Source organism: Amblyomma americanum, chromosome 11 (assembly GCF_052857255.1).
Source record: "Amblyomma americanum isolate KBUSLIRL-KWMA chromosome 11, ASM5285725v1, whole genome shotgun sequence".
NCBI classification, from domain to species: Eukaryota; Metazoa; Arthropoda; class Arachnida; order Ixodida; family Ixodidae; genus Amblyomma; species Amblyomma americanum.
This window is the reverse complement of record NC_135507.1, coordinates 109,277,593-109,289,735: the sequence shown is the minus strand read 5'-3', so window position 1 is coordinate 109,289,735 and position 12,143 is coordinate 109,277,593. Positions and strand designations below refer to the sequence as shown.

At 51.4% G+C, this 12,143-nt stretch overlaps 1 long non-coding RNA gene across 1 annotated transcript in view; it reads left to right on the top strand.

Moving 5' to 3' along the window:
* Positions 1–1,228: 1,228 nt before the first annotated feature.
* Positions 1,229–12,143, top strand: part of LOC144111130 (uncharacterized) — a 207,519-nt gene continuing 196,604 nt past the window's right edge. The window contains exon 1 of the long non-coding RNA XR_013309992.1: positions 1,229–1,452. This is a non-coding gene — a long non-coding RNA (uncharacterized LOC144111130). The remainder of the gene's footprint in view (positions 1,453–12,143) is intronic.

Here is a 12,143-nt window from a genome sequence, read left to right as displayed (position 1 = left end):
GAATAAACCACCGTTATTAATGCGTTAGTATTAGAAGCAACTGTGCAAGCGTAAATGGCGACCGCCGTCACATGTGACGTGCGTCGAAAACGGTCCATCGTGGCTGGTGGCAGATAATAAATGACTGGTCGCTAGAGGCTGCTTTTAAAAGCTCCCCGGATGGCTTTACATGAAAGAGCCACAGGCCGGTGTAGTGGCGCATCGCTTACCCGCTGTTCCACAGCACCTGGAATAGTCTTAGTACTACTCCCAGCCATGTATGAATTTAAAGTAGAGAATGACCGATATGGGCATTAGCTGCAATACAATAAGCTGCAACAAAGAATTGCCATCCAATTAAAACGATTCGCCTAGGATCACGTAAGAGCATCTCATCTTACCTCGAACATCAGCAGCGTCTTATGTTTAAAGTTGTTGCGAGACGCTTGGAGGCGACCGTGGCATTTACTTCAGATCTCTGGGGCCGTCTCAATAGGGCCCAAGTAAAACTTTTTGTTTGGCTAGATGGTGCAGCATATTCTTAGGTAGGAACTTGGGGCTGCACAAGAACTTTCACAGTTCGTCAGCCGCGTGTTCTCCTGTCCGCACGGCAATCATGTTAGCAACGCCAGGCAGACAGCCAGCAATCCGCGCCTGGCCCACATTTGGAATGTGGCCCCACAAACAATACTTCTATTTCCTAGTTAATTGAGAACAATGCTTGGCCTGTCAGTAGTGCCTCCCAAGGGAAAAAAAGACAACGAAAACAGCACCGAGAAACCGCTCTCGGGCAGTTCCTATCCACCTATGGTGATTTTTCTCCCTTGACAGCTCTTTCTCAAGACAAGGCCTTCGCCCAAGTATGGCCTTCGCCCACAGCATGGCCCAAGGTCAGACTTTGAGGTCTCTTGTGCACACACTCCAGTGAGCGCATTTAGTGGTCCTGCAGTAGCTATTCTGCCCGGTGACGGTGCAAAGACGTGGTGATCGAAGCGGCCACGCCCTGTAGCCAGTGGAGAAGCGTCCGCTGCGCTCGGGGCCGCACGACTGTGCTGGAATTATGCAAGCCTTTCTCTCTCGCCTTTTCCTCTTGGCGTCGCTTGCGTCTTAAGAAACGCATGCGTGACGCTAAAACATCAGCGACCGCTGCCAGAAGGCGCAACGGCAGACCGATTCTCATTTAGTTCTTTCTTTGGGTGCAGTCGCCTTTGGCCGCTTTCGCTGCTCAAGTCAGTGGTGCGTAAAGGACACCCCGCGCGCACGGGGGACAGTCGCCGCTGCACTGTGGACGCTTGCAGCTCATGTCTACTTAGAAGTGGAGATCGAAACGCACCTTTCTATATCGATTACCGTACGTCTACCACAGTTTTAGGCGTCATCTTTACGAGCCTGGATGTTTTTTGAGGCCAGCAAGCTGCTTACGGTCCTTGGTCCTATTTGAGATCTCCGAACCATCGACGTCTGAGCCTCAAGGTACGACTCCCTGATTTCATTCAGTGGTCTGTGCACGCCGTTTTGCGCTTCATCACTGCTGTGTGCAGTAATTCGAGTGTGTTATTCTGTTAACCTATTGATCTCTAGAACTGCCGAGTTTGGGTTTGAGTGCATGCGTTCACACAAGGCTGGTACATTATTGGCCTTGTTTGGCCTCTCACTGCTAACAGCATTCGTGTTTACTTTCCGGCGATAGAATATATTCACCAATGTAATGTGTAGGCTTCCAATCTTCACCGCTCATAGGTAGGAATTTCCTTTAGAAGCCGTTGTTTTAACGCGGCTGCCTGTGTTTCTCTAGCCAGCACCTTCATAAGTGAATTGCTGGAAACGGCGTGGCCATGCCGCTTGGCGCAAGGCAATTTTCGGAGCGTTCCGAGTTTTTCTTGACCACCCGTGTGCTCTGTCGGCATGTCTTTTTTGTTGTGCGCCTGGGATCGCGAAGCCATCTACAGACCAAACACGGGCGGCTGTATTAGCGAAAGTTGGGTGTGACACACTGCTGGGAGCACAGAATTGCTCAAAACTAACCAGGTGCCTAGGCTTGGAAAGGAGCGGAAGGCGAAAACCAAAGCTAACGACAATTTTCCGGTTTGGGCGGAAGAGTCATCTCTGTGCGGGCTAACATCCGATAAATGGACGTCACAATTTCACGAAAAGCTGTAGTTCGCATATAAACAGTCAATTTTCAGTGCTCAAGGATCGCGTGAATACCGCCGTTGCAAAGCAGGGTCGGCGCGAGAGGAGGACGCCACTATGTGTATGCTATGATCTCCGTGATCGTAAGTTTAAAGATGGAAATGCTCAGTGCAAAGAAACACAAGGAAGACCCATGGGACATACGAGCGCTGACTTGCAACAGTTTATTTCGAACCTTGGACCAGTAGCTGAAAAAATTGGGCCAACATGACACATTAATATCTTGACGTAAGTATAACATCCCTTTACGAGTACAAGCAATAGATGGCTTGGCGACCCACACAACCGGTATTTCTATAGTCAGTTGGCAACGGTTTTTGTCAATAACAGAGCAATCTTGGCAAGCGGGCTGGCACACGAACACTTCGTCTGAATCACTATCATTTTCATCTTCACTGCTTTCCTTACATTTTCTGCAGTGTGCGTCCAGAAACCCTCTTCGCAGTTCAGTCATATTATTCCAATGTTCTCGGAGGCGGTCCTTCAAACACCTACTGCTTTGTCGTAAAGAGCTTTTCCCACATTTCAAAGGGATGCTCTAGACAATAGAATGCGTACATTTTACGAACTTTGTTCGGTGCTTCTAGCAGGTAAGATTCTACGAATCCCCGGACCTGAGCAGTCTGCACAATTTTTGCAGCTTATCGGGGCAGAAAAAAACAACTTTCACATCCCCCTTGCACCAACCTTTCTTAGGCGATGAGAAAGGTCATCAATGTACGGGGTCGCATCAATTCATATTTTAAAGGCTGTAGTGATGTACGGCCTCTTTTGAGCACAAGCGCTTAACAAGGGTTTCCGCGACACTGATAAAAACATGAGTAGGACACCCCGCGGCTCTGAGAGAAAGGATCTGTTCATTCAAGCAAGCAGCCATAAGCTCAGGACTAGATTTACAAAGTCCATTTTTCAAGCCTAACCCTAGAATATAGAACACCCTTCTTTACCAGTTTGGAAGGCGCTGAGCCGAATGGAAGCAGCGGCTTTTTAGCGTGTCGCTCGTTCGTACCTCCGGTAAATCTGTGCGTTACGAAATAAAAGCGTGATATACCGAAATCGGATACTGTCGTCAGAAAGCATCTCGTGTGGTAATTGTAGAGGCGAAAAGTCTGCGCGTAGAAAGGTTACTGTGTTAGTAGCTAGTACTTCGAGAGCGTCCGAACTACAGTCAACGAATATTAGAAAGTCATCAACATACATAGAAATGTTGGTTACCTTAAAGCCTCAAGAGCGCTGTCAACTGACTGGGGAAATCATAGAGGCTGAAATTATAGACCAGTTGGGTGGGCGCTGCGTGGCCAAGCCACCTACTGCTCTTACTGGTAAGGAGCTGTTATACTTATGTCAACAAATTAATGTGTCGACTACTGAGTATGTGTCAAGTTGCCCTGTTTCTTCAACCATACATATTGGTCCAATGTTCGAAATGAACTGTTGCAAGTCAGCGCTCGTGTGTGCCATGTGTCTTCCTTTTGTTCTCGTCTTTCGTTGCGCTGTACATTCCCATCATGAATCACTAACATGCCCAGACTGCCACCTTAAAGAAGTTTTAAAAATTACAGAATTACACTTAGTCTGCTTAAGAGGGGAAATGTGAAAGCCTTTCCTTTTGCTTCCTTTCTCCCTCTCTTTTTCATTTCCAACGACCATAGCGAGACTCGAACCCCCGGCCTTTGCAGGACTCGAACCCACAAATTTCACGGTACTCGAACCCACGATCTTTGAGCGACACGAACACACATTTGCAGGACTTGAACGCACAGCCTTCACCGGGCACGAACCCACCTTTTTTCGCTATCGCTATGAGTGGTCTCATTGGTCTCAGCGGTCTCATTACCATCGCTATCACTGACTGTCACTATCGCTATCTTCACTATCGTCAACATTGCTGTTGTAGGCTTAACGCCTCTGGAGCGAAGGAAACGAGACCACTGCTACGAGCCGACACCAGAGTGAGTGAAAACATTTATTGATTTCCAAAGGGATTCGCGGATCGAAGGCTCCGTCGTCTTCGTGCTTGCGCCGGCGACTAGAGTCTTCTTTCAGCAAGGGTGGGCCCCTATTCCAAGGCCCCACTGAGTCGTGCTGCACCGGTCGCGTGCTCTATAAAGGCCCTCTGGGCCGTGAGCTCGCTGCTGGTGAGACGGCTCTCCCATTGCTCCGCACTCGGGGGTTTGTGTTTGTGAAATGCCTCGTTACGTTCGCATTCCCATGTGATGTGGTAGAGTGTGGGTATGGCTCCGCACCACGGACAGGTGTCCCTGTATTGCGATGGGTACATTTTGCTTATATATAAATTGGGGAAGGAGTTCGTTTGCAATCTGCGCCAAGCAGTGGCCTCCTCCTTTGTCAGAGCTTTGTGTGGTGGCGGGTATCGAATCCTGACACCTTTGCATAGGTTTAAAAGTTCTGTGTATCCCCCCTCGCAGGCTTGAAGGTGAAGACCCAGGGCGTGTGACTGCCCGGCTCGGATTGCTTCCCCTCGAGCTAAGCTGTCTGCAGATGTCGGTAGTAAACTCCGAGATATACGCGAGCTGACGGACTTCACGTGACACGTACTTCGATGAAATGGTCCGGAACACATATGCTAGCGGTTTATGATCGGTTAGCACGTGAAACTTGCATCCTTCTACAAAATGCCGAAAGTGCTGGATAGCGGAGTAGATGGCTAGGAGCTCTCGACCGAAGACGCTGTAGCGGGTCTCAGCAGGAAGTAGCTTCCGAGAATAAAAAGACAACGGTCTCCACTCGGAGTTAATGTACTGCTGTAAGACGGCTCCGATGGCCACGCTGGAGGCATCCACCATCAATCTCGTGGGGGCGTCGTTGCGCGGATGGACTAGGAGCACGGCGTTAGCGACTGCTTGCTTCGCGGCAGTAAAGGCGGCCTGGGCTTCTGATGACCAAGAGATTGCGGAGGACGGGCCAGCGGTTGACCGGAGGAGGTCGGTGAGCGGGCGAAGTAGCTCTGCACAGTGCGGGATAAAGCGGCGGGAGAAATTCACCAGCCCCAGGAATTGTCGCAGGAGGCGCAGGGTTGTGGGCAGGGGAAAATTCTCGATGGTCTGGACGTGGGACGCGAGAGGGCGGATACCCCCTGAGGATATGTGATGACCCAAAAACTCGAGCTCAGAAGCACCGAAAACACACTTGGAGGCATTCACAACCAGGCCGTAGTGCTGTAGACGCTTGAACAAAGCACGTAGGTCTTGCTCATGATCATGAGGTGTAGGGCTGGCGATGAGGACATCGTCAAGGTACGCGAATACACTCGGTAGGCCCCGCGTGACCTCAGCCATGAACCGCTGGAAGGTTTGAGCCGAATTGCGTAGTCCAAAAGGTATCCGGACGTACTCAAACAAACTAAAGGGCGTCCTGATGGCGGTCTTAGGTATGTCGGCGGGTTCAATGGGAATTTGGTGATACGCCTTAACCAGGTCAACTTTGCTAAATATGGCGCAGCCGGCGAGGCGCGATGTAAAGTCCTGGATGTGGGGCAGCGGATAGCTGTCGTGGACAGTGTTGGCATTCAACGCCCGATAGTCGCCGCAGGGACGCCAGTCACCGGGATCACGCTTGGGCACTAGATGCAGCGGAGACGCCCACGCGCTGGACGACGGGCGTATAATGCCGAGCTCTAGCATGTGGTCAAACTCACGTTTGGCGATAGCTAGAGGGTCTCCAAACAAGCGGCGCGGTCGAGCAGCTGCGGGTGGACCCCGGGTGACGATGTGGTGTGTCAGAGTATGTTTAGGCGCCTGAGTGAGGTTGCATGGCTTAGTGAGCTCCGGGAAATCCGCCAACACTTTTTCGAACTGAGAGGAAGGTATCAGCGTGCGAATGCCCATGGGAGCAAGGTCGGACGAGACTCCCGAGATGGAGAGATGAGTCAGACCGTCGGTAAGGCAACGATGCCGCACGCTGACGTCTAAGTCGAAGTAGGAGAGGAAGTCTGAGCCTATGATCGGGCGAACCACGTCTGCAATGACGAAGACCCATCGGAAAGATCCAACATCGGTCCAACTCACGCGGAACTCTGTGTCTGGCCGGTCTCGCTTCGCGCGGAGCGCACGGCGCTCAATCATATCGAGCGCCTGCATCGAGCAACTGGCACTGCAGAAATCATCGCCGACCTGAGAGCGTCGCCGCGCTCACGCATGGGACAGGCGCGACGAGATTTCGACTTTGTTGTTCGCGCGAAGCCAGCCCCAGCACCACCTCGCCAGCCGCCCCATCGAGCACCGGCGCTCCGAATCGAGAAAACCATCCCGGGAGTGCAGAGCAAGCAGCGCACGCCGCACTGCGCAATCCGGCAGGAGACCGCTCAGCGAGTGGAACTGGACTACGCCTCCCGTGTCCATCTCTACACGGACGGGTCCGTCTCACAGGATGGCAACTCGGCCACAGCTGCCTGCACCGCGCCCGCGATCGGCGTCACCAAGCAGTGCCGCGCGCGCTTCTTTGCGTCATCAACAACGGCTGAAATCTCTGCGCTACATCTGGCAGCTGATGTGATCGCCGAGACGCCAGACCTGAAGCACGTCGCTATACTCAGCGACTCGCGATCAGCTCTCATGCAGCTGCAGCGTCCCTACCGCGCCGCGATGTGTGTGCAGTGGCTGTTTCATAAGCTGTGTTCACTAAGTGCGTGAGGTTGCGACATCGTGCTGCAGTGGGTGCCAGCACACGTGGAGCTCCCTGGCAACGAGGCAGCCGACCGACTAGCGAAGGCTGCGCACGGTGACCCGGCTGTGCCATATTGCGCAAATATCTCAGCCTTCGATGTGACACGCCACATCATCCGCTACAAGGTAAACATGTGCCACCCGGACCCACGAGTGGCATCGGGAAGAATGCCTCGGCCGCTCCCATTCCTCCCCCTCGTCAACCGCGCTGTCTCTGCTCTCCTGCGGCTGAGAATCGGCTGCGGTTGGACCGCAGAACGCTGACACCGCCTCACCCAGGAAGGCGACCCACTCTGCGCGGACTGCGGTGCAACAGAAACTGTGGAGCACTTGTGTTCGTGCCCCACCCACGCGAGTGCGCGAGCAGAAATGACCGCGACATTCAAAGATCTAGGGCTCCCTTCGGACAACGTAGGGGCTCTGACCTTCCCCCAAGCGCCGCACCAAAAGGCGAAAAGTGCACTTTGCGCGCTGGCCCGCTACATTGACAAGGCGGGTCTCCTCAGACGCTTTTAACAGAAGCCCACTTCCTTGTATTGTGCCCGCCAGCGCTGACACAAAGCCCATGCGCCCCCACTTCGGATGCCTGCGGACCCGCTGCCCCCCTCGCTCCGCCGTGCGTTGACCCCGCGCTGTTTGTGCCCTCTCCCTTCGCCAGTTTCCCCCGACCAGACCCGTTTTCTACTCAGTCTCTTTTCTCCCCCTTTCCTCCTCCCCCATGTGCAGCGCAGCGAAGGTGATCTCTAAATAGAGAGAGAGACAGTTGCACGCGCTGCACAGAACTATTTCCAACCAGCATAGAATTGAATCACAGAAGAAGAAGAAAAGTGCGGCGTAGGCCGAAGTCGAGGGTGAGAGATCGTAGCCCATACGTGGGTATAGACGAGGCGTTGGCAGCACGGAGCGACAGTCCTGATGGCCTGCAACGATCTGCCTTAGTCGGTGGAATCACGCCGATTTCCGCGCTCGTGTCGATAAGAAACCGGGTGCCGGAGAACTTGTCAGTGACCATGAACAGGCGGCTCGAATGACTGGGGGAACCACACGCCGCCGTTAGTGATCCCGGCGGGCGTTTCCCGGCCACGAAAAGGACGGTGTACACTTCGTGGCCCGGTGGCGAAAACGCCTGTGATACCAGCAGAGAGATGTAGGGCTGGGACTCCGAGCTTGACGTGAGAGCGAAAGAGCGCGATGATAAAGACGAGACGGACGGGTCTCCAGAGGTCGACTCCGGAGTGCGGCGACTGAGGCGGCAAGCTCCTCGAGACGGGCCTCAAGGCGCGAAATCGCTGGGTCTCTTGGCGGCAAAACAGCAGTGACGCACGGGGAGGTGGCCTCATGAACGTTATCTGCGAGCTCAGCCAGGCGGTCGAGGGCGACGTCACCGGCCGCCGCAAGGACGAGGTGGATGGGCTGGGGAAGGCGTTGGAGGAAAAGCTCTCGAAGCAACGCCGAGTGGTTGGGGATTTCGCGCTCGCCGAGAAGCTGTTGCATGCGGCGCAGAAGCTGGGAGGGGCACCGGTCGCCAAGGTCTTCCCCGGTAAGGAGCTGCCGGAGGCGGGTGCGGTCCGACGGCATAAATCTCTCCAGCACCTTGGTTTTCATGTGCTGATATGGTGTAGCACCCATGGGGGCGGAGAGAACGTCGGAGAGCTCACTGGCAACGTCAGGAGGCAGGCTTGAGGCAACATGGTAGTAGCGCGTCGTCCCCGACGTGATGCGGGCTAGGCAAAAGTGCGCTTCAACCTGGTGGAACCAAACTTGCGGGTTCTGGGGCCAGAAAGGAGGAAGGCGAACCTGCAGCGACGAGACGTCCTGCGGACGCGAATCCTGCTGCGTGGATGTTGCGGGATCGGTCATTGCTCGTCCTTGGTCACCAATGTAGGCTTAACGCCTCAGGATCGAAGGAAACGAGACCACAGCTATGAGCCGACACCAGAACAGAACTGCCAGCCGTGGCTGCACGAGCCACGACCAGGTGCCGTCTTTATTCTCTTCGCAGGGTGGCGCGCTAGCCGGGTTGTCGGCGCCGCCCAAGAGAGGGTGCTACCCTGTCAACATCACTATCGCTGTCATAATCATTGCTATGCCAACTATCACTATCGGTATTATGATGGTAATCATCACTGTAACTATCTCTAACACTATCACTATCAGCAGCTGTCATCATTATCATCACTATATATCTCTTGCACTATCGCTATCGGCAGCTATCATTACTAGTTTCTCTACCGCCAAAATCACTTCACTATCTATCTCTAGCAATATCACTATCAGTAAATATCATTATCACATCTATCACTATTTTTACCATTTGTTTAATATTAGTACTATCATTACATATTGTCACCGAAAGCCGGCAGAAAGGGCAGATGGGCACACCAGGACTAGCAAAGCAGACACACTCAGTGAACCAACGCACGAGCCGGGGAAGACAAACGAAGACCAGCGGGTGCTCTCGCACCGCATGGCGGCGCCAATAAATGGCTAACACTGTGAAAAGCTTTCGCTGCTGAATTTATGAATGACTATGGCAGCTGTGCAGACATTAGAGATATCTTGCAATACTTTAACAAACAACACTTCTACATCCTGATTCTACAATGCCTGCATGATAGCTGAGGTTACCACTGAATCAAAGGCTTTCTCATAATTAATGTACGCTATATAAAGGTGTTGGTTATATTCTGGGCATTTCTCGATCGCCTGATTGGTATTGTGAATATGGTCCATTGTCGAGTATCCTTTAGGAAAGCTTGCCTGATCATTTGGCTGATTGAAGTCTAAGGTTTTCCTGATTCTATTTGTGATTGCCTTAGCAAAGACCTTGTAGGCAACGGACAGTAAATTGATCGGTGTGTAAATTTTCATGTCCTTGACGTTTCTTTTCTTATGAATTAAGATAATGTTAGCGTTTTTTCAAGTTTCTGATACGCTCGAGGACATAAGGCATTGCGTATACGGAGCGGCCAGTTTTTCTAGCACAATCTCCCCTACGTGCTTAAGAGATCTGCAATTGCCTGATCCTCACGAGCTGCTTTCCCCCTTAAGAATCACGTAGAATCACTTCAGCCTCGTTGCGATCCTTCGAGATAAATCTTGCCCCGTCTAAAAGCGTTCAATGCGCGCCCCTGCAGTGTTAAACGTGAACAAATACATATTGCAAACTTTGCGGCGTTACCCTCCTGTTCAAAAAGCATCGACCTGATGCTTTACAATGAAAAGTAATGCGGGAAAAATAAACACTGAAAATGCAAACATAGAGTGTCTTAGCGCGCGTAATAGAGGAAGTAGAACGATCTTGCGGGCTAGCTGGTTCATTGAAGAAAAAAGGTTAGTAATGCGCGAATCAGACACGACACGAGAACAGCAACTAAAACGACAACACAGGCGCAGATATCGAACGGTTTATTTGAGACCGAAATGCAAACAAAATATAAGGCATGAATCAAGGCGCACAACCATCGCTGTCATTCACAAAAGACCTGATTAAAATCTAAACAACATTAATCACATTTTTACGTTGCAGAAGGACCGATAAACCACACAGCACTAAGTCAGCATGTCCCCAAATGCTCTACGCCAAGAAAATGATTTTTAAAAAAAACGTAAGGAACCTAACAATGAACCTGAGTAAACAGGGTAAAAAATACGCGAAGTGACAACGCAGGTGACCCAACAGACAACAAGAGTAAAAAAAACTGCAAACGCGATAAAATCTATCTGTGCGGGTTTAACGTCTCAAAGCAACTCAGGTTATGAGGGACGCCGTAGTGAAGGGCTCTGGAAATTTCGACCACCCGGGGTTCTTTAACGTGCACTGACATCGCACAGTACACGGGCCTCTAGAATTTCGCCTCCATCGAAATTCTACCGCCGCGGCCGGGATCGAACCCGCGTCTTTCGGGCCAGCAGCAGAGCGCCATAACTACTCAGTCACCACGTCGGCTTCAACAAACGCGATAATATCATGGTATGACATATGAAAAAAAAAACCGACTTGAGAGCATGGAAACAACAAAGAACGCGTGTAAAGGTGAAGATTAAAAGCAGGTAAAAGAGTGGGATGAGGTATGGAAAAGCAAGTATGACATGGAAGACAACAAAGAAAACGTGTAAAGGTGAGGATTAAACCAGATAAAAATAGATTTCCGTCTTTGAGGTACACACATCTTAACCAAATTAGGACATAAGTGAAACACTTATAGGTGGCCATTTAAAAGCGTAATTTCACTCGGTGAAATCGAAATAAACGGAGTCCTGACACATTTTTCAGCATTTTTTACGATGTGATAGGCTTCGACCACCTCCCTTTCCGTCTTATCTCTAAACTTAAACAAAAAGGCTGAATCGCACTCACGCAATCACGAAAAGTTCACAAAGTGCGATTCGGACCTTGTCAACAAAATTCACCTCACTTGCTGTAGAGTTTACATTGGACAGACTGGTAGGTGTTTTAATGAACGGGCACGCGAACATGAATCGCGAAAAGAACTGAATCATGTGGCGGCGACTTAACAACAAGCGTGCTCGGTGGTCGTCCAACTTAATGCCTGCAGTTCTTGGCCGCGCTTAATTCAATGCTGACAAGGCGCCTTCAAAATAAGGAAATAAAAAGAACTACAGCAATCTGAGTAAGTGTTGAAGCAGTTGCGCGTGGACACGACCAATTGAGGGAAGTCTGGTCGCACGAAATAATAAAGCCGCGTGGCGCCAACTTTGAGCGTTGATTAACAAGCAGTACAAAAAAATTGATGACGGCCTAGCACTGCTAGGCCAGGATTTACGTAGCGTAAGCGCGGTGACATCTGGTTCGGAGGAGTTAATATATGAAAGACGCGCGTTCACACATCATCATCCCCATCATCATCATCAGCCTGACTACACCCACTGCAGGGCAAAGGATCTCCCATGTCTCTCCAATTAACCCTGTCCTTTTCCACCTGCGCCAACCCTATGCCTGCAATCTTCCTAATCTCATCCGCCCACCTAACCTTCTGCCGCCCCCTGCTACGCTTGCCTTCGCTTGGAATCCACTCCGTTCCCCTTAAGCTAGGACCAGCGGTTATCTTGCGTTCACAGTACATGCCCTGCCCAAGCCCATTTCTTCCTTTTGATTTCGACTAGGATGTCATTAACACGCGTTTGTTCCCTCACGCACTCGGCCCGCTTCCGGTCTCAACGTTACGCCTATGATTTTCCTTTCCATGGCTCGCTGTGCTATCCTTAACTTAATCTGAACCCTTTTCGTAAGTCTCCGCGTTTCTGCCCCGTAGGTGAGTGCCG